The sequence below is a fragment of the Eleutherodactylus coqui genome, chromosome 6, assembly GCF_035609145.1.
Source record: "Eleutherodactylus coqui strain aEleCoq1 chromosome 6, aEleCoq1.hap1, whole genome shotgun sequence".
NCBI classification, from domain to species: domain Eukaryota; kingdom Metazoa; phylum Chordata; class Amphibia; order Anura; family Eleutherodactylidae; genus Eleutherodactylus; species Eleutherodactylus coqui.
This window is the reverse complement of record NC_089842.1, coordinates 230,496,888-230,519,289: the sequence shown is the minus strand read 5'-3', so window position 1 is coordinate 230,519,289 and position 22,402 is coordinate 230,496,888.

The following is a 22,402-nucleotide window of genomic DNA, read 5'->3' as shown; positions in this document are numbered from 1 at the left end:
AGATAACATTTCTTTAGGGAAGGCTTCACAGGCTTTAACTGTGTTAAACGCTTGCAGTGAGTGTGGAGACAATATCTTGCTGTGTTGTTTGCAATAGTCATTAGACCATCGGGCCCTGGTGATTTGTTGGATTTTAATGAGGCAATAGTTTTATTCACTTCTGTTAAATTCCTCTGATAGGGCAAAAAGTTGAACTGCAGATATAGAAGGGAATTGTGCTGAGTTACGAAATTTGCCAATTATAGCCTCTGATGATTGTGCCACAAAGAAGATATGTTGTAAATTATATAAGAAAGAATAATCTGCGGGAGAATAAGAAATATCTTGTGGATTCAAATTATTTCCCTTTAGAATTATAAAAACAGGAATTTTAGACTTATAAGAGACTTTTCAAGCGGCAAGCTAGCAAGGATCCAGCTTTATTGTTATGGCCGCAGTATAAAGCTTTTAGCCTCCTTAGTGCTAAATGATATTTATATGTTAAGTGTGTGCAGTTGATTATGTAAGTTTGAGCTCTGAGTTGGCAACAAAATTGTTTCTTTAACTGGGAAATACTTAGTATGAAGTTAGTAATTCCAATAATGGAGGCTCATCTCTCTTTTCTGTCTTTGGCTGATAAACTAATCTAGTTTCCTCTAATAAAAGCTTTATAGGAGCATCATACCGTTGTGTTGTCTACTTCATTGTTACAGTTGTATAAAAAAAAAATCATCCAAAACTACTTGAGAATCTTGTAGGTATTTATCAGAATGAAATATACACTGGTTGATTCTCCAGGGGATGGAGGGAAGTTGCTCACATTTTCCTGCAACTGTTAGGGCTCCTGCACACTGGCGAGAGCGATATTGGAATGTGATTGACGCCCCGATATCGCTCTTGCAATCCTTCTTGAAGCCCTGGATGCGAGGCGTCTCCGCAGGGTAACAGCCTCCCATCCCAGCAGGGCTGAAGGAATCTCCTGCCACAGCTGTCACAGCGATGGCAGGATATAGTGGTCTTCTTCTATTGATTTCAATGGGGTCAGCGGCAGCAGCGCCAGCCCCATTGAAATCAATGGGTGAGGATCGAGATCCTCTGCCACTGCAGTGAAATCAGTGGCAGGGGACTCTCCGCGACAAGGATTTTCAGGTTGGGCTTGAATTATAAGCCCTACCTCGAAAATAATCAATAACTGTATAAACAAAAATAAAGGAGAATACATCACCTTAGTAGCGCTGTCATCTCCGGCGCATCTTCTAGCAGATCCCGGCACTCTTCTGCTGCTCTTCTGGCTGGGGGTTGAAACATCCCCGCTTCCTGAAGCACTGCCTCTAAATTGGCTGAGCGCTGTGACCAATCAGAGGCAGTGCTCAGTGTGAAGGCACCCTTATGTGGATGGAAGCATGATCTGACCATTCAATTAGATGAATCTCAGATGACACGACTGTTATAAATGTCAATTCTCCAGTAAGATTTGTGAGGATTTGAGAAGAAGGTTTATGAGTGCCTATTACTAGATATGGTGTGGCATAAAACTTGAACTGGATTATGGTTTTCTCCAGCAGGTTTCGGGGTATTTTGTAGCTTCCGAATTGTATAGTGTGCACACATCATCGAGCAGATTAGACACAAGCGATCAGTCTCATATCCAAAATGGCTCTCTGGTCAGGAACACCCAGACAGCTCCTTTTATTGTAAAGCATAACATGGGCGTGCAACAGGTTACATCAGTAACATATAGGATTCTCATTTGTCGGATCATATAGAATCGCCCGCCTCTCTGCCCACCCTCTCCAAGTGTTGATGTGGCGTGGACTCTGTCCTAGCTGAAGTCATTTCTGTGTAGTGATAAATCATTGTTTAAATAGATTGTGTGGGGAGTGGAAGGGGGCTAGGTAAACACTCAGTGTTGAACACAGATATACACATAACACTATGGCCCTTAACTCTTAGAGGCTTCTTGTGCAATTCCTATGTACTTAGCTAACATTACATCATACATCCTTCACCATCCCATTGTCTAGCAAATACCATGATTAGATTGTGTGGCCATTAACCTCCACAGAGCTAAAAGTCATTACAACAGCATAATACATTTAGTTTATACAAATCAATAGACATTTTATACTAACTAATCATCATGTCTATCACAATCCCCCCTTAAAATGTCTATCCTCTAACTCTCTATCTAATTTTCACAGTTCTCTGCGCGTGAGCCTATAACTGGAGCGCATTGAAGGTTCGTTTTAGAGTCTTCAAGGGGGTGTAGGACTTGTCAACTCCTTCTGGGGATGCATCCAGCAAACTCATTGTGGGAGCGGCTTTTCCAGCATCAGTTTCACAGGTCTCTCTGACACAGGGGATAACACAGCAGACTAGAACAGAAAAGATAACCATCAGTTCATATACAACAGCGATGCCCGTCTGTGTCAGGATCCTTTACCACCCGCTCATCCATGGCGAGTACTGGTCCCAAAGGTTAGCTCTTTTTAGTTAGTGTGGTCAGCTTCTTAATGGCAACTGCATCTTTACCCGCGGGTCACGTGTCGTCTAGGATGTAGGTACAACAAGTCTCCCCTATCATCTTACAGACACTCCCCTTTTTAGCTAAAGTCATATCTAAGGCCATTCTATTTTGAAAAGTCATAGTCGAGGTAGGTCCTATTGGTCGACTAGTCCCTATAAGGCGTCTCTAGTTTTTAAAACTTGTCAGGTACCCCCCTTGGCTATCCTGTGACGTCAATATATACGTGTAGATCAAAACTACCACCAGGGGTCTCTCTTCTCGCTCTAGTATAATGTTACAATACTAGTAGTGTGCACAGGTACGCACGGTGTGGGACTCCCTAATCTTCACCCACACCAATGTCCCTCCTGGAGATAGTCCTAATGGTGAACACGTCCAGGCCGCCTCACCCTGACCCTACACTACCTAGTGACAAGACTGGAAGGAACCGCCGTACCTATGCGGAAAACAAGGATAGACCAACATGACAGGATAACCACAAAACACAGACTGAGTTGGATCGAGATAAATTAACTGTTGGGGGTAACCTCATTATCCTCAATGTTGTCTGACAGGATGTGGAGGAGCATAAGGGCTTTACTAGGCACACTCCCCTGTCCAATTACCTTCCAGATGGGTGCTCAACCTCATGTCTCCACAAAGCCAGTAAACGTCTCCTAAGGACTGGACCTGATTCTGCGTCCATTCCCCTCCCAGTGTACTGTAGGAGGAGCAATACCCATTGGTGAGTTCCCCAAAAATCTCCCTCCACCCTGCCTATTTGCCTGGCAGGTGTAGTTTCCAGGGTAGTCAGTAATACTCTCTCCAGTACAAAACACTTAAGTAGTTATAGAGTATTGCTTCTTCCAGTTCGCACGGACAGTGTAATTAGCGGAAATGTTCGTGAAGAGACTAATAAACCACTCTTCAGCATCTACAGGGAGATTTAAGGGGACCATCCCCGAGTGTAGTCGGGCACTACCGCACATGCAACAGTTAGACTTGTTGCTCCCGTTAGCATTGTACCTCATCAACTCCAACCAGAGATTCTGGTCAGAGTAGCCAGTCGCTACTGTCAAGGTGTCCTCAAAAGGTAGGGTCGACTATGATCATCATGTTCGTCAAGGTCTTTATCTTACGGTGGAGGGGGTTAATTATGGGCACGGGACTAAGTGAAGGCTTCCATTCGGGTGCATCTACCATACCCCTTATTTTAAACTTCCCTAAGGGATCTGTCCTCCCGTACCGGTATGTCCCCAGACTGTAAGTCCCTCCGTCCCCCGGGCTTGGATCTCCCATAGTTAGTGTAACAACCGCATTAAAACCAAGCAACATACTAAGTTCAGCCTTCCAATACCTGCTGTCCTTATTATTCTCAAGGAGGGTTATACGACTAATTAGGGATTTCCCGCTCTTATCTTTCTTATTTAAGGCACTTCGCTTTTTTTAGGACCAGTCTATTCCTGTGTTCCATCCCACTAATCCCCAATAACGGCAGTCTTCTCCCCAGACGTTATCAGTGGCGCAAACATATTGTATTCCCCGGGTATATAAGTCATATAACCAGCTGGACTGAGCTAAATCTGGCCTGCGGTGGGATCTTGCGCCTAGACACGGGACCACAGTACAATAGTCAAAGGAATATGCGGCTACTTGAGCATTGGACGAGTTATACTAGAAGGTAACCATACCCCCATATTCTTCCGACTAAGGATTCCAGTTGCCACCCTCCTCTCTCACTAGCCCTAACCAGAGTAATGTCTTTGGCACAACTAAGACTGGTCTCCCGGATCTGAAGCTTTCTTACAGTATGAAGTATGGATCCATGTAAGTCTTTCGGCTAGTTTCACAGCTGTGGCAGTAGTCAGAAGCACCTGGTAGGGGCCATCAAATCGGGGCTCAAGAGGGTGCTTCCTGAGGAACTTCTTGATGCACACCCAATTCCCAGGCTGCAAGATATGTGTCCCAGTGTCTGCCTCTGAGTCTGGAAGAGAACACCTGTGCATAGGCTTTGGTTAGTTCTTTAACAACAGAAATCACATAATTAGTCAACACATCAGATTGTAATTGTAACTACTGAGGATGGTAACGACCTAGCCTTGGGGCTAGCCCAAACAATCTCGTAGGGAGATAATGTATGATCCCCCCTGGGTTCATATCTAACACTGTATAAGGCTATTGGATGACAGTCTTTCCAAAGTGGCGTCATTTTTAAGTATCTTACTTTTTAGCGTGCCACTACGTCTCTCCACCTTTCCACTACTCTAAAAATGGTAGAGTATGTAAAAGGCCTGGGATACACCCAGAGCAGACATGACATGTTACATTCACCTGCGAAGTTTATACCTCTGTCTGACTCTGAATCACTTCTGGTACCCCATATTCACAGTTTACCTCGTTCATGAGCTTCTTTGCGGTTACCTACTTGTTTGCCTTGGTAACAGGGTCGGCCTCCAACCTGCAAAGACATCAACAACAACAAGCACGTATTCATACTTCCCAACAAGTGGGAGCTGAACGTAGTCAATTTGCAATCCCTGAAATGGGTAGAGTGGTCTAGGCAAGTGTGATGTGGCAAATTTACTTCTGCCCTGACTTACCCATGGCATAGATCACGCTAAACTGGACAAATGATGCAGCAGCTACAGAAAACCTAGAAGTCGCCCATCCTCTTTCAAGCGTCGTCGTCATTGCTGCTTTACTAGGTGGGTCTTTCCGTCCATCAACTGGGCCATCATGGGATACAGGAACTGTGGTGGGCAAGTGCTGTTGACTGTTCACCACACGCTGTCCTGTTTCTGCTGCTCCCATATTAGTCCATTTATCCTTTCCTTCCTTGCTGGCTTGTAACTGTAAAAGTCTTTAGCATATCAAAGTCCAAATTTTTATCAATGTCCAAAGTTTTTACCACTGACTCATGCCGTCAGTATCTTTTCTTCTTTCTTCCACGGCTTGAGGGCCGCTGCCTTTGCTATGCTGTCAGCGAGGGTGTCGTCTCTCGCCTCTCCAGTGTAGGAATCGGTGCGAACTCTCAACTTTGTCAGGTAGAAGTAGGGCCTCCATGCGACTCTGTACCGCTGCACCATTCTCAATTGGTTGTCCTGCTAAGGTAAAAACTGTCTGGCCTTCCATATTGGGCCGTAATCATGAGCTATGCCAAATGCATACCAGGAGTCAGTGTAAAGGGTTGCCGTCTTACCTCTCGCCACTCTACACGCCTCAGTGATGGCCTACAATTCCGCTTCTTGTGCTGAGACATGCGGAGGCAGAGCTTCTGCTTCTAGGACATCTTGTTGTGTGACCACTGCATATCCGATGTGGAGTCATCAATCCTCACCCTGGTACCATCTGCAAAAAAACTCAACATATGCATTATCAACAGAGTTTCTGGTAACTGTTTGCATACCTGCAGTTTCTTACTGAATTAGTACTAAATAATCGTGTTGATGTTCTATTTGGCTCGGAATCTTGTAGCACAATATCATTTACTTCCTTTTTATCTTATTTCATTTTTTTTTTAAACCCAATAGCTGATCTACAACACCTAGATCATCTATGCCTCCCCCCTTTTGAACCGGAATACTCAATGGAAAAAAGAGTAATTGCGTTCAAACTAGTAAACCAAGAGGCACAAAAACAAGCACTTTGTAGGTCAAGGTGACATTGTATGCAGCGAAGTCTGAGCGAAAATATCCTTTAGATTTTTTTTTCAGGTCGCAGTTAGCATTTTTTAACACAAGGGGGCGCAACACAAGTAAAATTTTACGTCACCCAGTGTAATAGTATTTCAGGGAACGTCCAGCGTTTAACTTTCACTCTCCTGTCGGAATACAATTATAGCTTCAGTGTAGACTGACACTAGAATATACAAAAGACTTAAGGAAAAACTAAAGAATACGGATGAATTAACATCCTACTCTGGGCAATTCAGTCCCTCTTTCTTCACATAAAAAGTAAAATTACTTCATCAAATTGCGTAAAAAAGTTTGCTGGGTGACTATAGGGAAATTATTCCATCTGTAGGAGCCTTCCATAACATCATCAGTCTGAGTATCCATTGGAGAAGCGGGCAGTGGAAAACAGAGCCCCTGGGAACATGACAGAGCGTCCCCTGCCATGTATTCCCGGCCTCTGTCCCCCATGCATCAACTCCAATCTTCCATACACTATAAACCAGCTTAGTCATCTACTATGTCCCAAGCTGCATCTCCACAAAGGTTTGTTTCCCTGAACCTATCACACATCCAAAGTGGCCACATCTTGGAGTGTAACAAAGTCCGGTCAAACAAAACCTTACTTCAGACAATCATGATGTTAGCACTGGATACAGTGGCATTGGGGAATGTAGGCCTCCCAAGTGCAGCAAAATGGCCGCCAGAGGCAGAAAGGGGCGGGGCTACAAATCTCCCAGGTGAGGCAAAATGGCTGCCGGAGGAAGGGGCGGGGCCAGGGGCAGCAGCACTTCCAGGTGAGGCAAAATGGCCGCTGGAGGATGAAGGGGCGGGGCCAGGTCCTGTCCCGGATGGGGAGGGACCGGAAGTAACATCACACACCCTGAAAGTGAGCACATGGGGGGAAGTAACTTCAGGGTGGGGGCAGGGCTGACCACATTTACTGCAGAGTCACACTATGTGGGGTTGTAAACATTGCAAGCGCGGCCGCCATTACAGGGAGGGGCTGTAGTCAACACAAAAGCATTACATTGTTCATAAGCAATACACATACCCCCCTACATGCTTTCTCCTCTTGAATCTCTTAACTACGTTATACCAAAAAATTAGCTAAAAACGCCTTTCTTTCTGCTAGGCTTCCTGCTCATCTTCTGAAAACTTTCTACAGTCTATCTTACCATATTCATTTCTGCTTATCTGTCCATAACCTGACATTTCTTTCTGCAACTTTTCCTGGTCCTTTCCCATTGTTCAGTAAACTATGCTCCCTTCCCTTCAGCAACCAAATCACAAGCTCTATGACCTTTGTCCTTGCTCACTTTGCTCCCCATTCTCTAAACAACCTGCGGCTATGCCTAACCTTCTCAATCTGCTTAACTCTATTCTACCTGCTTATTCTATCCTATTCGATGTTTCTGGACACAGTAGTGTTTCTCTTGTAAAATCTGCTTTCTTCAAATCCTTCCAATATAACCTCTCTTTCCCACTTAGATTACAATGCACATTAATTCTACAAAATACCAGACAACGGGAACGGAAGGGTTAATTGAGAAAAGCTTTCAGTGGCGTAACTTCAGTCCACTCTCTTATCAGAAACCCTCCCCCAATAATAAACACTGCACATTCTTTCTATAATACCAAACAGACGGGATTACTGGAGAATACCCACAACGGCTCAAGGTATATATCTCATCTACCTTTATATCAACCCACCTTCTACTAGTAATCCCCAAGAGCACTCCTTGTACACGATCTAGACAGGACATTTAGCTATACATAGAGACTGACGATTATTTTCAATGACCAAAACCTCAACAATATTCTGGAAACATCAGCCGTCACAAAGCACGGCTATATTCCCGCGTATATACCTTTTCACATATGAGAACATAACATGCTCAACCATAAAGGTGAATATGCGTATCATAAATCTTCCTAACCTCACACTAGTTACCTAGGAGTAAGTGTCTCTCCGGCGTGCTCCCTCAGACTTAAACAGCCGAGTCCGCCCTTCTGACACATTAACCCTCACAGAATTTGTCTCTTGGTCTTATATACACAATTTTTAACCGTCTCAGACATAATATACACAGCATACAAAATACCCCTTAACCAGGTTAAAACGGTGTTTTTTTCCGAGTTAGAAAGAACTATATTACCTGCCTTTCATTGATTTATTACTCTGGATCAGAAACAGGCAGAAAAGCAGTCAGAATTCAGCTCACATCGGTAGATTTACATAAAGCAATCTTACCGTGTTCTGTAGATTTTCGGGCCCCTGAGTTCTGCGTGCCATCTGCCGATCTCTGTATTTTTCCAGAATGAAAGAAATCAAAATCTCTAACTCGGTCCACCCAGGAGACGCCACTGAACTGGATTATGGTTTTCTCCAGCAGGTTTCGGGGTATTTTGTAGCTTCCGAATTGTATAGTGTGCACACATCATCGAGCAGATTAGACACAAGCGATCAGTCTCATATCCAAAATGGCTCTTTGGTCAGGAACACCCAGACAGCTCCTTTTATTGTAAAGCATAACATGGGCGTGCAACAGGTTACATCAGTAACATATAGGATTCTCATTTGTCGGATCATATAGAATCGCCCGCCTCTCTGCCCACCCTCTCCAAGTGTTGATGTGGCGTGGACTCTGTCCTAGCTGAAGTCATTTCTGTGTAGTGATAAATCGTTGTTTAAATAGATTGTGTGGGGAGTGGAAGGGGGCTAGGTAAACACTCAGTGTTGAACACAGATAAACACATAACACTATTGCCCTTAACTCTTAGAGGCTTCTTGTGCAATTCCTATGTACTTAGCTAACATTACATCATACATCCTTCACCATCCCATTGTCTAGCAAATACCATGATTAGATTGTGTGGCCATTAACCTCCACAGAGCTAAAAGTCATTACAACAGCATAATACATTTGGTTTATACAAATCGATAGACATTTTATACTAACTAATCATCATGTCTATCACAAACTATGGAGGGTTAAAGAGTGGTAGTCATAGAGGGGTTAATAGAGACTAATGTCAGATGGGGAATGTAGCTGGATGAGGAAAACATTGTACTTACTGCTAGAGGGGAAAGGGAAAAGGGTTCAGAAGTGCAGGATAACAGGTGTTTGGGTGCTCTTCAAGTTAGACTGTCAGGTCACTGGCATCCTTTAATATAGGCGGTCATAGCGGAAAAACGCACTATGTAAGCGCCAGGACATTGCCACTGTGCAGAAGCGGTCAGCTGTAATTTTTAATCAGTGCAGGCACCCGTGGCATAATACCAGTGGGGCTCTGTGTCAATGCTGCACTAAGGTTGTGCCGAGCCTTGGTTTGTATATAAGATGATTGTTGTTAATATTAAAATAAGGTAACTGCTGAATATTTGGTGGGATGGAACAATGCGGCTGATAGATGCATGACCCCGGTGAAAAGTTTATCAAACAGAAAGAGTTTAATAAGTTTATCAATCAGCTATTGAATGACAGCTAGGAGCTGCCTCTGATTGGTCACAGTGCTCAGCCAACCAGAGGCAGCCCATTCAGCATGCGGGTATTTTAAATCCCTGCCTGCTGATTACTACTGAGAGCAGTTCAGGAGAAAAGCCGGCTGGACGCGGCTGAGCCCCAGCAGCTGCAAAGAGGTGAGTATAGAATTTTTTTATTTTTTACACTTTTTAGGATGGTTTTCAGGGATGGTCTTACATTTGAAGCCCTTCCCCGAAAATTACTACAGTGCTTGCCGGCAGCCTATTGCTTTCAGTGGAGTCGGCTGTATTGCCGGTTCGATTGAATTCAATGGGAGAACATCGTTCTTCTCTGTGACAGCTGTGGCAAAGGATCACGGTCCTCAGTATATGTTCTCAATGGGGTCAGAGCTGCTGCCGCCGGCCCCATTGAGCGCACATGCACAGAACACTGATTTGCCACAGAAAGCGAATCGTTGTGTCCTATAATTTCTGCCGCATGCGTTTGTGCGCATGTAAAATTCGCACATGTGACCACTCCTATTGAAAAGCATTGGGTCTATATAGATGCGGATCGCAAACGCAACTGTCAGACGTGTACAAACGCCCGTGTGTGTGAGCCCTCAGGCAAAATTATAACTAAAAGTCATATACAGCAACACCATTTAGAAGAAACCAGACGACAGAGATTGTTCGGACTCTGACAAAGAGCATCCGCTCTGCCCCCTCATCATCTTTTGTAGATGGATAAATGAAGATGGTACAATATGTATAGAAATAGGCTGTCTTACAAGTATGGCAAAATCAAGGTAAATGACTAAATACATTCTTGGCAAAAAAAAATATCTTCCCAGGTCTACGTGATGTTGAAATCAAGATTTGGCAAAAATATCCCACCATCTGGAGTATTGAGCATCAGTGTGGCACAATACATTGTCACCTTCCACACACCATTAATTATAAGCAGGAGATTCTTGTAACAATAATGTACAAGGGGCAAACCAACTTGGACAGACAATATGTCTCTAAAATTCCAAGAAGTTGTACTGTTATAATTAGATGAGGGCTTTTAAATAGATCAGCTTGACCATATGGAAGTCTTAAAGACCTTCTTAAAGGCCTTCTTAAAGGGACTAGATTTTCTCATTAAGCATCTCTAAACTTTCTTTGGCCATATTGCCAGTGGCTTTCATATTTTAGGGTCCTTGCAAATAAGGGAGATGGAATAAATCCTCCACAGTGCCACCTATTGAAAGGCAGCATTCCTTCAAGCCAAAGTCAGACTTTTTATACAAGCCTTGTAACAATGACCGGGAATTAAAAGCAAAGCCAGACTCCATGTACATACAGCATATTACCCAGAGGAGCGTGCATGGCCATTTGAGTCTCCTTACTTAGTTTATAGTATATAGTTGCTCTCCCTAAGGAGAAAAGATAGCGTTTCTGACCCTCGTCCCAGGCCTCTCACTAGCAAAGCCAGACTCCTACTGTACACTGATGAAGGGCAAAAACCCTGAAACAGCTGTATGTACATGGAGTCTGGCTTTGCTTTTAATTCCCGGTCATTGTAACAAGGCTTGTATAAAAAGTCTGACTTTCAATAGGTGGCACTGTGGAGGATTTATTCCATCTCCCTTATTTGCATATTACCCAGAGGAACGTGCATGGCCATTTGAGTCTTCTTACATAGTTTATAGTATATAGTTGCTCTCCCTAAGGAGTACTATATACTACTCACTCACTACAGGGATGCCACCAGATATCACGGCTGCTCCCTCTGTTACCTACTAATGCATCCTGATGAAGCACTGCACATGTTAAACCGCACTGTAGAAACGCGTCGATGACGTAATTTTAGTGAGTCAGTAACCTACCAGATAGCTAGCAGAGGTGTTAGAACTAGACGGCAGCCCGATGCCATCCATCGGGCAGCTACATCGGTGCCGTCTTAGCTTCTCCCTATTCACAGCGGTTTTTCACCTAGGGACCTGCAGTACTGGAAGCATTTGAAGTGATCTAAACTATAGGAACAGCACTTTATTAGGGCTGCAAACATTCTGGCACTTTTAACCCCTAAAGTGCTGGTTTGATGCAATAGTGAGCAACTACTCCCTGATTTGCATCCTAATACTCAGGGCAGTAGATTTAATTTTGGTGCCACACATTTTCTGAGTGGAAGGTTCTTTTTATGCACTAGTTAACCCCTTCCTCTCCTATTTTTTGGTCCAAGTTTATCGATGGACTAACATTTTGGAGTCAATTCAAGGAAGAGGAGATTGTACCAGGGGAGAGAAACCAACTCCTTTTTTGTATTTATCGCTGGTCTCCCCTCTCCACTCTTTAATGACACTATTTAACTCTTTGCTAACTGGACCCTTTAAATCTTAACTGAGCCTCACATCATACATCTAACTGGTACTTTAAGTAGGGGGTATTAATCACCCCACCCTTATTAATACCAGTCATTGGCTCTTATATTGGGTCCTTTCTTGACACTTAACCCCTTCCTCCCCTCTAATGGTGAATAACCGCTGCCTATCACACTTGAATTAAGGGGTATTTAAGAAGCGTTAATAAAACTGTGCTCACTATCTAATCCTCCTTTATTTATATCCTAAGGGGCCTTAACTGAGTTTACAGAGCAGGGCTTTGTGTCTATGCAACACGTATAACACCTCTTCTCCTATCTGGAACTTCTGTCTGATCTGGGGACCCAACGTGAGGGTGACCCCGTAATTTGCTTATCAGCAGAAGGAGGGCTAAACCCTACTCAATTCAATGATCATACCACATAAATGAAGGAAGGTTGTCATCCCATGTACTTTATAAACCTGTACCTGAGAACTGAGACACCTAATATCTACTGTTGGGGTCATTGTTAAGAGACCTATTTGGACTCGGATTAGTGAAGGGTTTACCTCAAATAAAGATATATGTCTTGTTCTGTCCAATTTGATTTTAATATTCATTAATAAAGTTAGTTTTTAATTAATTCTTCTTCAGTGATGGTCCTTAATTGTTGGTTTACTGGTGTGAAATGTGCTCCGGCATGTGACACATCAGGTGCAGTCTGGAATGTTGTTCCTTCACTTTCTTACTCCTAAACAGAGTCTTATGAGTATGTGCAGGGTACTTCATATGGGTATGGTCATTGCGGTCACTAGAATGTCTAGACCCTTGAACATGTCAGTAATGAAATCTTGTACATTGGGTAATATTACTGCAAGAAGCAATTCACAGGACCAATTTATTGGACCTCAGGGGAATAGGTAAAATACACTGAGGCGGCATCATGTGACCAGCGCCTAAACCCAAGAGTATTGGCAGGTTCTGAAGCACAAATTGACTGCATTTTGAATGCATACAGCAGCGATGGGGATGGGAATTTTGGAAAACCCTTTTAAGATTGTACTAGGGAGAAACAAAATGTCGTTGTTTACGCTTAACTACTCAGTGACTGCCGATATGTCACTGAGGGGTATTAGGCTAGGAGACCATCTTGTACGATGCCTTGTCTAAATGTTACACAGGTGTCCCGTGCTGGGAGAAGCGGGTGCTCTGCTGACCAGTGACAGTTGGCTCAGTGCTCTAACCTCTGATCCTGTCCATTTATTCCCTTAGATGCTGTGGATAATAGCAACTGCAGCAATTAAGTGCTTTCAGAGAAATGAAGCTCCCTCTGTACCCTATCAGTCCCATTGCAACATGATTGCAGGTGCTAATGGGTCACTATGGTAGCTGCTCACCTAAAAACAGCCCCTTTGTCTGCTTGCTTGTCCTTGCCAGAGTAGGTGTTACGTTTGTTTTGAACTGCAAATGTGACTCTGGGATCACATCGTATACTGGCAGTTAGGATGGACAACTTGCATGGTGTATGGGTGGCTAGGCGCAGGAACAGACAGACAAACAGGGCCCTAGGGTCCGCCTACCAACAGATGAAGGGGACAGGATAGGTCTCAAACATCCACCCACCAATGGATGGGTAGGTCAAACAAACAAGAATTGGGTGTCCGACAACCAGTGGACAGATGGAACAGACATAGAACGGAATACAGACATAGCACAAGAAAGGACCAAAACATTTACTAAAACATACCTGAACACATAATTAGATTGAATAGCTACAGTATGTACGAGGTATTAGCTCATATTTTGAACAAGATACTTAACCTCACGAGCCTGTTTCAAGGGTCCTCGTTGTCTCGTAGGTCCCTACTATAACAAGACAACTAACCTCAGAAAACCTGCCTGCATGCAGGGTGATCATCCCAATAGGGACAGCCCCATGCTGGAACCTATGCATCTAACATGTCATAAATGGTAAATGATCCAAGCAGCACTGGACACAGTTCACACTAACACAGCATGGAACGCATACAAAATGGAACAGGACTGTTCACACCACATATTTAGCAACGAGCTCAGACACACAGAATACAATGCATCTCACACCCACAGAACACTAAGCATGAATGCAAATACATAGGTGAGTTAGGAAAACCAGCTTCCTCTAACCAGAGGGCCGGGTATTATGGGGCCTTGGGGAAATACAGTCATCCCCCTTAGGCCTCAAGTTCTTGCTGATCACCATTAATAATATTTTTATTGCGTTTTTCAGTTAGTTACAAGGATGATGTTACTGGAAATCTTATAGTATTTACTGGTTTCTGATTTTTTTTTAAGTAGCATCTTTTAAAAATCTGTTTGAACAAAGTTAGAAATATTCAATATGCACGTAATATTGAAGAAAACTCTAATTCAAGTTAAATTCGAAGATCTTTTATATTCACAATTTATTATTTTATTCAATACATTTTGAATTACTTATCATTTCCACGCTCAATACAGGAAAGAATAGTATGGTACAGTATATTTCCACTTCTAATCTCTTTCTTAATCTGCAATATGTTAAAGTGTATCTGTTCAAGCCTGTAAAATGTTAACTATTAGAGATGAGTGAGCACCAAAATGCTTGGGTGCTCGTTACTCGAGTCGAACTTCCCGCGATGCTCGAGGGTTCGTTTCGAGTAACGAACCCCATTGAAGTCAATGGGCGACTCGAGCATTTTTGTCTAGCGCCGATGCTCGCTAAGGTTTTCATTTGTGAAAATCTGGGAAATTCAAGAAAGTGATGGGAACGACACAGAAACGGATAGGGCAGGCGAGGGGCTACATGATGGGCTGCATCTCAGGTTCCCAGGTCCCACTATTAAGCCACAATAGCGGCAAGAGTGCCCCCCCCCAACAATTTTTACTTCTGAAAAACCCTCATTAGCAAGGCATACCTTAGCTAAGCACCACACTACCTCCACCAAAGCACAATCACTGCCTGCATGACACTCCGCTGCCACTTCTCCTGGGTTACATGCTGCCCAACCCCCTTCCCCCCCGCACGACCCAGTGTCCACAGCGCACACCAAAGTGTCCCTGCGCAGCCTTCAGCTGCCCTCATGCCACACGCTGGCCTCATAGCCACACCACCCTCATGTCTATTTATAAGTGTGTCTGCCATGAGGAGGAACCGGAGGCACACACTGCAAAGGGTTGGCAGGGCCAGGCAGCGACCCTCTTTGAAAGGGGAGGGGGGGGCGATAGCCCACAATGCTGTTGAGAATTGATAATAGATTGATGTTCCATCTTCATACCAATCCTTTGCCACCTCCGTCAGGAGCTGCAAGCATGGGCTTAAAGAGGACTCCGCTGCCAGCCCAGCACTTCTACACATCTCCACAATGCAGCAATACTCGGTGTGGGAAGTATGTGAGCGGGCCCTGGGTCAGCCTCTGTCCCAGCAAACACCTTGTGTGGCCCAAGGTGCTGCGAGTGACATAGCAATGGGGACTCCATGTGTCCACAAAAACTCATTCTGTTTGGGTGTCGGATACCTCATCGACAACGCAAGGTGTAAACCATCTGCACTCTGCACCCTACTCAAGTCTGTCAGTGTTTTGGAGACAGACAGGTAAAACACCTCAATGGGATGTCTGTGTGCACCCACAGCATGGGTGGCTAGCAGGACCCACAAACAGTACATAAAGAAATCCCATTGCAGTGCCCTGGATAGCTGAGGTTACGTGAGAGGAAATACATGTTGGCTGCGGCCCACAGTCTATGCCATAGACATTCATGGGTTTTTTTAAAAGTGCCAGGCAGGTACAACTCCACTATGGGAAGTCTGTGTGCAGCCACAGCATGGGTGGCTAGCAGGAACCCACAGATGGTACATAAAGAAACCCCATTGCAGTGCCCCAGATAGCTGAGGTTACGTGAGAGGAAATACATGTTGGCTGCGGCCCACAGTCCATGCCCTAGACATTCATGGTTTTTTAAAAGTGCCAGGCAGGTACAACTCCACCATGGCAAGTCTGAATGCACGCACAGTATGGGTGGCTAGAAGGAACACACAGACGGTACATAAAGAAATCCCATTGCATTGTCCCGGATAGTTGAGGTTACGTGAGAGGAAATACATGTTGGCCTCGGCCCACAATCCATGCCCTAGTCAGATGGATTTTTTTGGAGGTCAGATAGGTAGAACACCGCGATCGGAACACTTAGTGCACCCATAGTATACACAGACACCTGTAATATTCCTGTAGCAAAGGTATAAGCTGACCCCAGTAACAGTTATGTTGCAGAAGTCTAGGGAGACCCCATTAACATTTCTGTAGTAACAGTATAGACAGACCCCAGGAACATTTCATTATTAGAAGCAGTACAGGCAGAGCCCAGTATTTGTAACTTTTTAGTAGTTACAGTATAGACAGACCCCAGTAAAATTTCTGTAGTAACAGTATAGGCAGACCCCTGTAACATTTATGTAGCAGCAGTATAGGCAGACCCCTGTAACATTTCTGTAGCAGCAGTATAAGCAGACCCCTGTAACATCTTTGTTGCAGAAGCATAGGCAGACCCCTGTAACATGTCTGTAGTAGAAGTATAGGCAGACCCCAGTACCATTTCTGTAGCAGCAGTATAAGCAGACCCCCTGTAACATTTACATGGCAGAAGTATAGGCAGACCCCAGTACCATTTTTGTAGCAGAAGTATACGCAGATCCCCTGTAACATTTACGTGGCAGAAGTATAGGCACACCCCAGTAACATTCTTGTAGCAGAAGTATAGGCAGACCCCAATAACAGTTATGTAGCAGCAGTATCGGCAGACCCCAGTAAAAATTCTGTAGTAATAGTATAGGCCAACCTCTGAAACATTGGGATACCATGAGCGTAGGCGAAGGCTGGAAAAATTAGTTGGATAAGACTGTAGGCGTGGGCCCCAAAAATTAGTGTACCTAGAGTAGAAGTGTACCTCTGAAAAATTTATCACCCGTGAGGGCAGGTGAAACCCATAAACATTTTTTTAAAGATACAGCTCACTGTTTGTTAATTTGTAACAGAGCCTTGAGGCAGCCCTGTTGAAAAAATTGGTTCATGTTACAGTCTCAATACTTTTAAAACTTAGAAAAAGTGTAAAAACATTGTAGATGTAGATGAGCCTTTTGGGCCGCAGAAAACTTGTCCGTTCAGCACGATGACATGTTGTTTCAGCAGGAGGAGTAGCAGGAGGAGGACTAATGTCAGAGACAGATTGACAAAGCTAAATGCCCCGTTTTACTGGTGATACAGAAGAGTGCTTTTATCTGCGGTTGCAGCGAAAAGAATCTTTAGGTTCCGCTGCTCTCCGCCGGTGGAGAAGAGAAGTCTGGGGAAATCCAGGCTTTGTTCATCTTTATGAGTGTAAGCATGTCGGTACTAGCAGTTGACAGGCGGGTACGCTTGTCTGTGATGATTCCCCCAGCTGCACTAAACACCCTCTCTGACAAGACGCTAGCTGCAGGACAAGCAAGCACCTCCAGGGCATACAGCAAGCAAGTTCGTGCCACGTGTCACGCAATAGTTATATGGAGCTGAGGCATCACGGAGGATGGTGGTACGATCGGCTACGTACTCCCTCACCATCTTTTTACAGTGCTCCCTCCGACTCAGCCTTGACTGGGGAGTGGTGACGCAATCTTGCTGGGGGGCCATAAAGCTGGCAAAGGCCTTGGAGAGTGTTCCCCTGCCTGCGCTGAACATGCTGCCTGATCTCCGCACCTCCCCTGCTACTTGGCCCTTGGAACTGCGCCTTCTGCCGCTAGCACTGTCAGATGGGAAGTTTACCATCAGTGTGTCCACCAGGGCCCTGTGGTATTGCATCACTCTCGAACCCCTTTCCTCTTCGGGAATGAGAGTGGAAAGGTTCTCCTTATACCGGGGGTCGAGAAGGGTGTACACCCAGTAATCCGTAGTGGCCAGAATGCGTCTAACGGGAGGGTCACAAGAAAGGCAGCCTAACATGAAGTCAGCCATGTGTGCCAGGGTACCAGTACGCAACACATCGCTGTCCTCACTAGGAAGATCACTTTCCGGATCCTCCTCCTCCTGTCCTCGTCCACAGGCGATACACGCTGAACAGATGGGAGGCAAGCAGCATGGGTACCCTCTGCAGTGGGCCCAGCTGTCTCTTCCCCTTCTTCCTCCTGCTCCTCCCCCACCTCCTCCTCCCCTACCTCCTCCTCCCCCTCCTCCACCAAAACATGCTGAGATATAGACATGAGGGTGCTCTGACTATCAAGCCACATACTCTCTTCCCCCGTCTCCTGTTCCAACCGCAAAGCGTCAGCCTTTATGCTTTGCAGTGAACTTCTCAGCAGGCATAGCAGAGGAATGGTGACGCTAATGATTGCAGCATCGCCGCTCACCATCTGGGTAGACTCCTCAAAGTTTCCGAGGACCTGGCAGATGTCTGCCATCCAGGTCCACTCCTCGGTAAAGAATTGGGGAGGCTGACTCCCACTACGCCACCCATGTTGGAGTTGGTATTCCACTATTGCTCTACGCTGCTCATACAGCCTGGCCAACATGTGGAGCGTAGAATTCCACCGTGCGGGCACGTCGCACAGCAGCCGGTGCTCTGGCAGATTAAACCAATGTTGCAGGGTCCTCAGGGTGGCAGCGTCCGTGGTGGACTTGCGGAAATGTGCGCAGACGCGGCGCACCTTGCCGAGCAGCTCTGACAAGTGCGGGTAGTTTTTCAGAAGCTGCTGAACCACCAGATTGAAGACGTGGGCCAGGCATGACACGTGTGTGAGTCTGCTGAGCTACAGAGCTGCCACCAGGTTACGGCCGTTGTCACACACGACCATGCCCGGTTGCAGGCTCAGCGGCGAAAGCCAGAGGTCGGTCTGCTCAGTCAGACCCTGCAACAGCTCGGGGGCCATGTGCCTCTTGTCACCTAGGCTGAGTAGTTTCAGCATGGCCTGCTGGCGCTTGCCCACCGCTGTGCTGCCGCGCCACGCCACACCGACTGCTGGCGACGTGCTGCTCACATTTTTTTAATGAGAGGTAGAGGTTGCGTAGGAGGAGGAGGGGGAGGGTTTAGAGGAGGTGGCATAGACCGCCGCAGATACCAGAACCGAGGAAGGACCCACAATTCTGGGTGTGGGTAGGACGTGTGCGGTCCCAGGCTCTCACTCGGTATAGTGGCCCTGCCCACCAGTACTTGTCCACGTGTCCGTGGTTAAGTGGACCTTGCCAGTAACCGTGTTGATGTTGCGGGAGACGTGCTTTTGTAGGGCTGGGACGGCACACTGGGAAAAATAGTGACGACAGGGGACCGAGTAGCGTGGGACAGCTGCCGCCATCATGTTTTTGAAAGCCTCCGTTGCCACAAGCCTGTACGGCAGCATCTTCAGGCTGATTAATTTGGCAATGTGCACATTCAATGCTTGACTGAGCGGGTGCGTGGCGGCGTATTTGCGCTTGCGCTCCAACGCTTGCGCTAGCGACAGCTGGATGCTGCGCTGAGAGACATTGCTGGATGGGGCCAAGGACAGCGGAGGTGAGGCTGTGGGTGCAGGCCGGGAGGCACTCGTGCCTGTGTCCTGAGAGGGGGGTTGGATCTGAGTGGCAGGTTGGGGCACAGGGGGAGAGGCAGTGGTGCGACCCGGTGGCGGTGAACGGCCTTTGTCCAACCTTGTGGGGTGCTTGGCCATCATATGCCTGCGCATGCTGGTACTGGTGGCTCTCCGGCTGATCTTGGCACGACGCAGGTTGCACACCACTGTTCGTCGATCGTCCGCGCTCTCACTGAAAAACATCCACACCTTTGAAAACCTAGGCTTCTGCAGGCTGCTTGGCGCGAGGAGGTGCTTTGAGAAACTGTTGGGGGAGTCTTCGCTCTGGCCCTGCCTCTACTCCTGGCCACCCCACTGCCTCTTCCAACCTGTCCTGCTGCTGCACTTGCCTCCCCCTCTGAAGACCTCTCCTCAGTTCAGAAGACTGGGTGGTCGATATATTGCTGGATGCATTTTCTGCCATCCACGACAGGACCTGCTCACACTGCTCTGTTTGTAATAAAGGTCTACCACGTGGACCCAAAAATTGTGATATGAAGCTGGGGACCCCAGAAACTTGCCTCTCTCCTAATCCCGCAGCAGCCAGCTGCGATTCACCTGGACCAGGAACTTGGCCTGTGCCCACACCCTCACTTGGACCTCTGCGTCCTCGCCTGCGTCCAAGGCCATGTCCTCTAGGCCTACCCCTACCCCTCAGCATGGTGTATTTCGAATACAGCAGACACAGAGCGGTCTGAATAATTATGCAATTAGTGGCGTGCAGTTGGAGGCTGACAGCGGTTATGTTACGCACACTGCAGTCTGCAAAAAATTATACGCTAGGCTGCAAAAAGGCCTAGCTGGGTAATAGTGAGCCACTACAACTCTCAGCGGCCACACAGTAAAATGCACATGGCCACAGGTAGCCCTAAGAAGGAGCTTTTTTTCAAATTTTTTTTTGAAAAGCAAACAGCCTAGAGGGCGTATATATGTATTTTCCTCTATCAGCGGCTGTGGCTGTACGCTGTGCGTGAAGTTGACGGGACGCACAGAGTGGTGTAAAAAATTATGCAATTATTGGCCTGCACTTGGAAGATCACAGCGGTTATGTAACGCACACTGCAGGCCGAATAAACTATACGCTAGGCTGCAAAAAGGCCTAGCTGGCTAATAGTGAACCACTACAACTCCCAGCAGCCACACAGTAAACTGCACACAGTCACAGGTAGCCCTAAGGAGGAGTTTTTTTTCAGATTTTTTTGAAAAAGCCAACAGCCTAGATAGCGTGTATATGTCTTTCCCTCTATCAGCGGCTGTGGCCGTACGCAAGGCTGCAAAAAGGCCTAGCTGGCTAATAGTGAGCCACTACAACTCCCAGCAGCCACAACAGTAATGCACACGGTCACAGGTAGCCCTAAGGAGCAGTTTTTTTGGGGTACTTATTGACAGGATTCTACACTACCACTGTCCCTGCCTCACCAGTACTGCCCCTATACTCTGTATAATTGACTGCAGACTGAGAACGCAATAGTCTGCACAGCCCAAGATGGAGAAAAAAAATTGCGCAAAACTGCTCCCAGCAGCCACAACAGTAATGCACATGGTAAGATGTGGCCCTAAGAAGGACCGTTGGGGTTCTTGAAGACACTAACAGTAGCCTAACACTCTCCCTATAGCAGGAACAGCACTCTCCCTAATCTCTGCCAGCGTGTGTCTGAGGCGAGCCACGGGCGGGTCCGCTTTATATACTAGGCAGTCAGTTGATCTCACCAGCCACTCACTGCAGGGGGGTGAGATAGGGCTGGATTGTCACAGGAGGAAGTTGTAATGTCTTCCCTGCATGTCTATTGGCCAGAAAATGACGCAAAACATGCAGGGAAGGAAATGGAATTGACTCGAGTACAGCGTGGTGCTTGTCTCAAGTAACGAGCATCTCGAGTACCCTAATACTCGTGCGAGCATCAAGCTCGGACAAGTACGTTCGCTCATCTCTAATTCTAAGCCTTTTCATAATTTTTGACTTTTTGTCACTCCATAAGCAGCCCAAGCATTGCAAGCACTAGGACTAATGATTTAAAGGGGTTGTCCCGCGCCGAAACGGTTTTTTTTTTTTTTTTGCATAGGCCCCCCGTTCAGCGCAGGACAAACCCAAGGAATGTGTTGAAAATAAAAAAAAAAACTTTACTTACCCGAATCCCCTCTCTGGAACTTCTTTCTTCTTTTCCTCCAAGATGGCCGCCAGGATCTTCACTCATGGTGCACCGTGGGCTCTGTGCGGTCCATTGCCGATTCCAGCCTCCTGATTGGCTGGAATCGGCACACGTGATGGGGCGGAGCTACGCGATGACGCGTAGAAGGGGGCGGAGCCAGAACACCGCTCGTGCCCGGACCGACCAGAAGGGAGAAGACCCTTCTGCGCAAGTGCGTCTAATCGGGCGATTAGACGCTGAAATTAGACGGCACCATGGAGACGGGGACGCTAGCAACGGAGTGGGTAAGTGAATAACTTCTGTATGGCTCATATTTAATACACGATGTATATTACAAAGTGCATTAATATGGCCATACAGAAGTGCTTAACCCCACTTGCTTTCGCGGGACAACCCCTTTAACAGTGAAAGTACAGCTCCTGGGTAGTGATGAGTAAACTTTTTAAAGGTTTAATTTGGCCATGAAACTTTCCCACAAAGTTTTGTTCTGTCGGAATTAGTTTGAACTAAACTTTAAGTTCACCAAAACTCCTACAACTTCTGTATAAGACTGTCTAAGGACCATACAGGCCCTGCATAATACCCTGAGAGTGCTATAGAGGGTGTTTATGGCTTTTAGACAGTGTTATTCACTAGTGTTCAGAACTATTGTTGACCGTACTGAACTTTTAGAACCCTGTTTCGGATAGAACG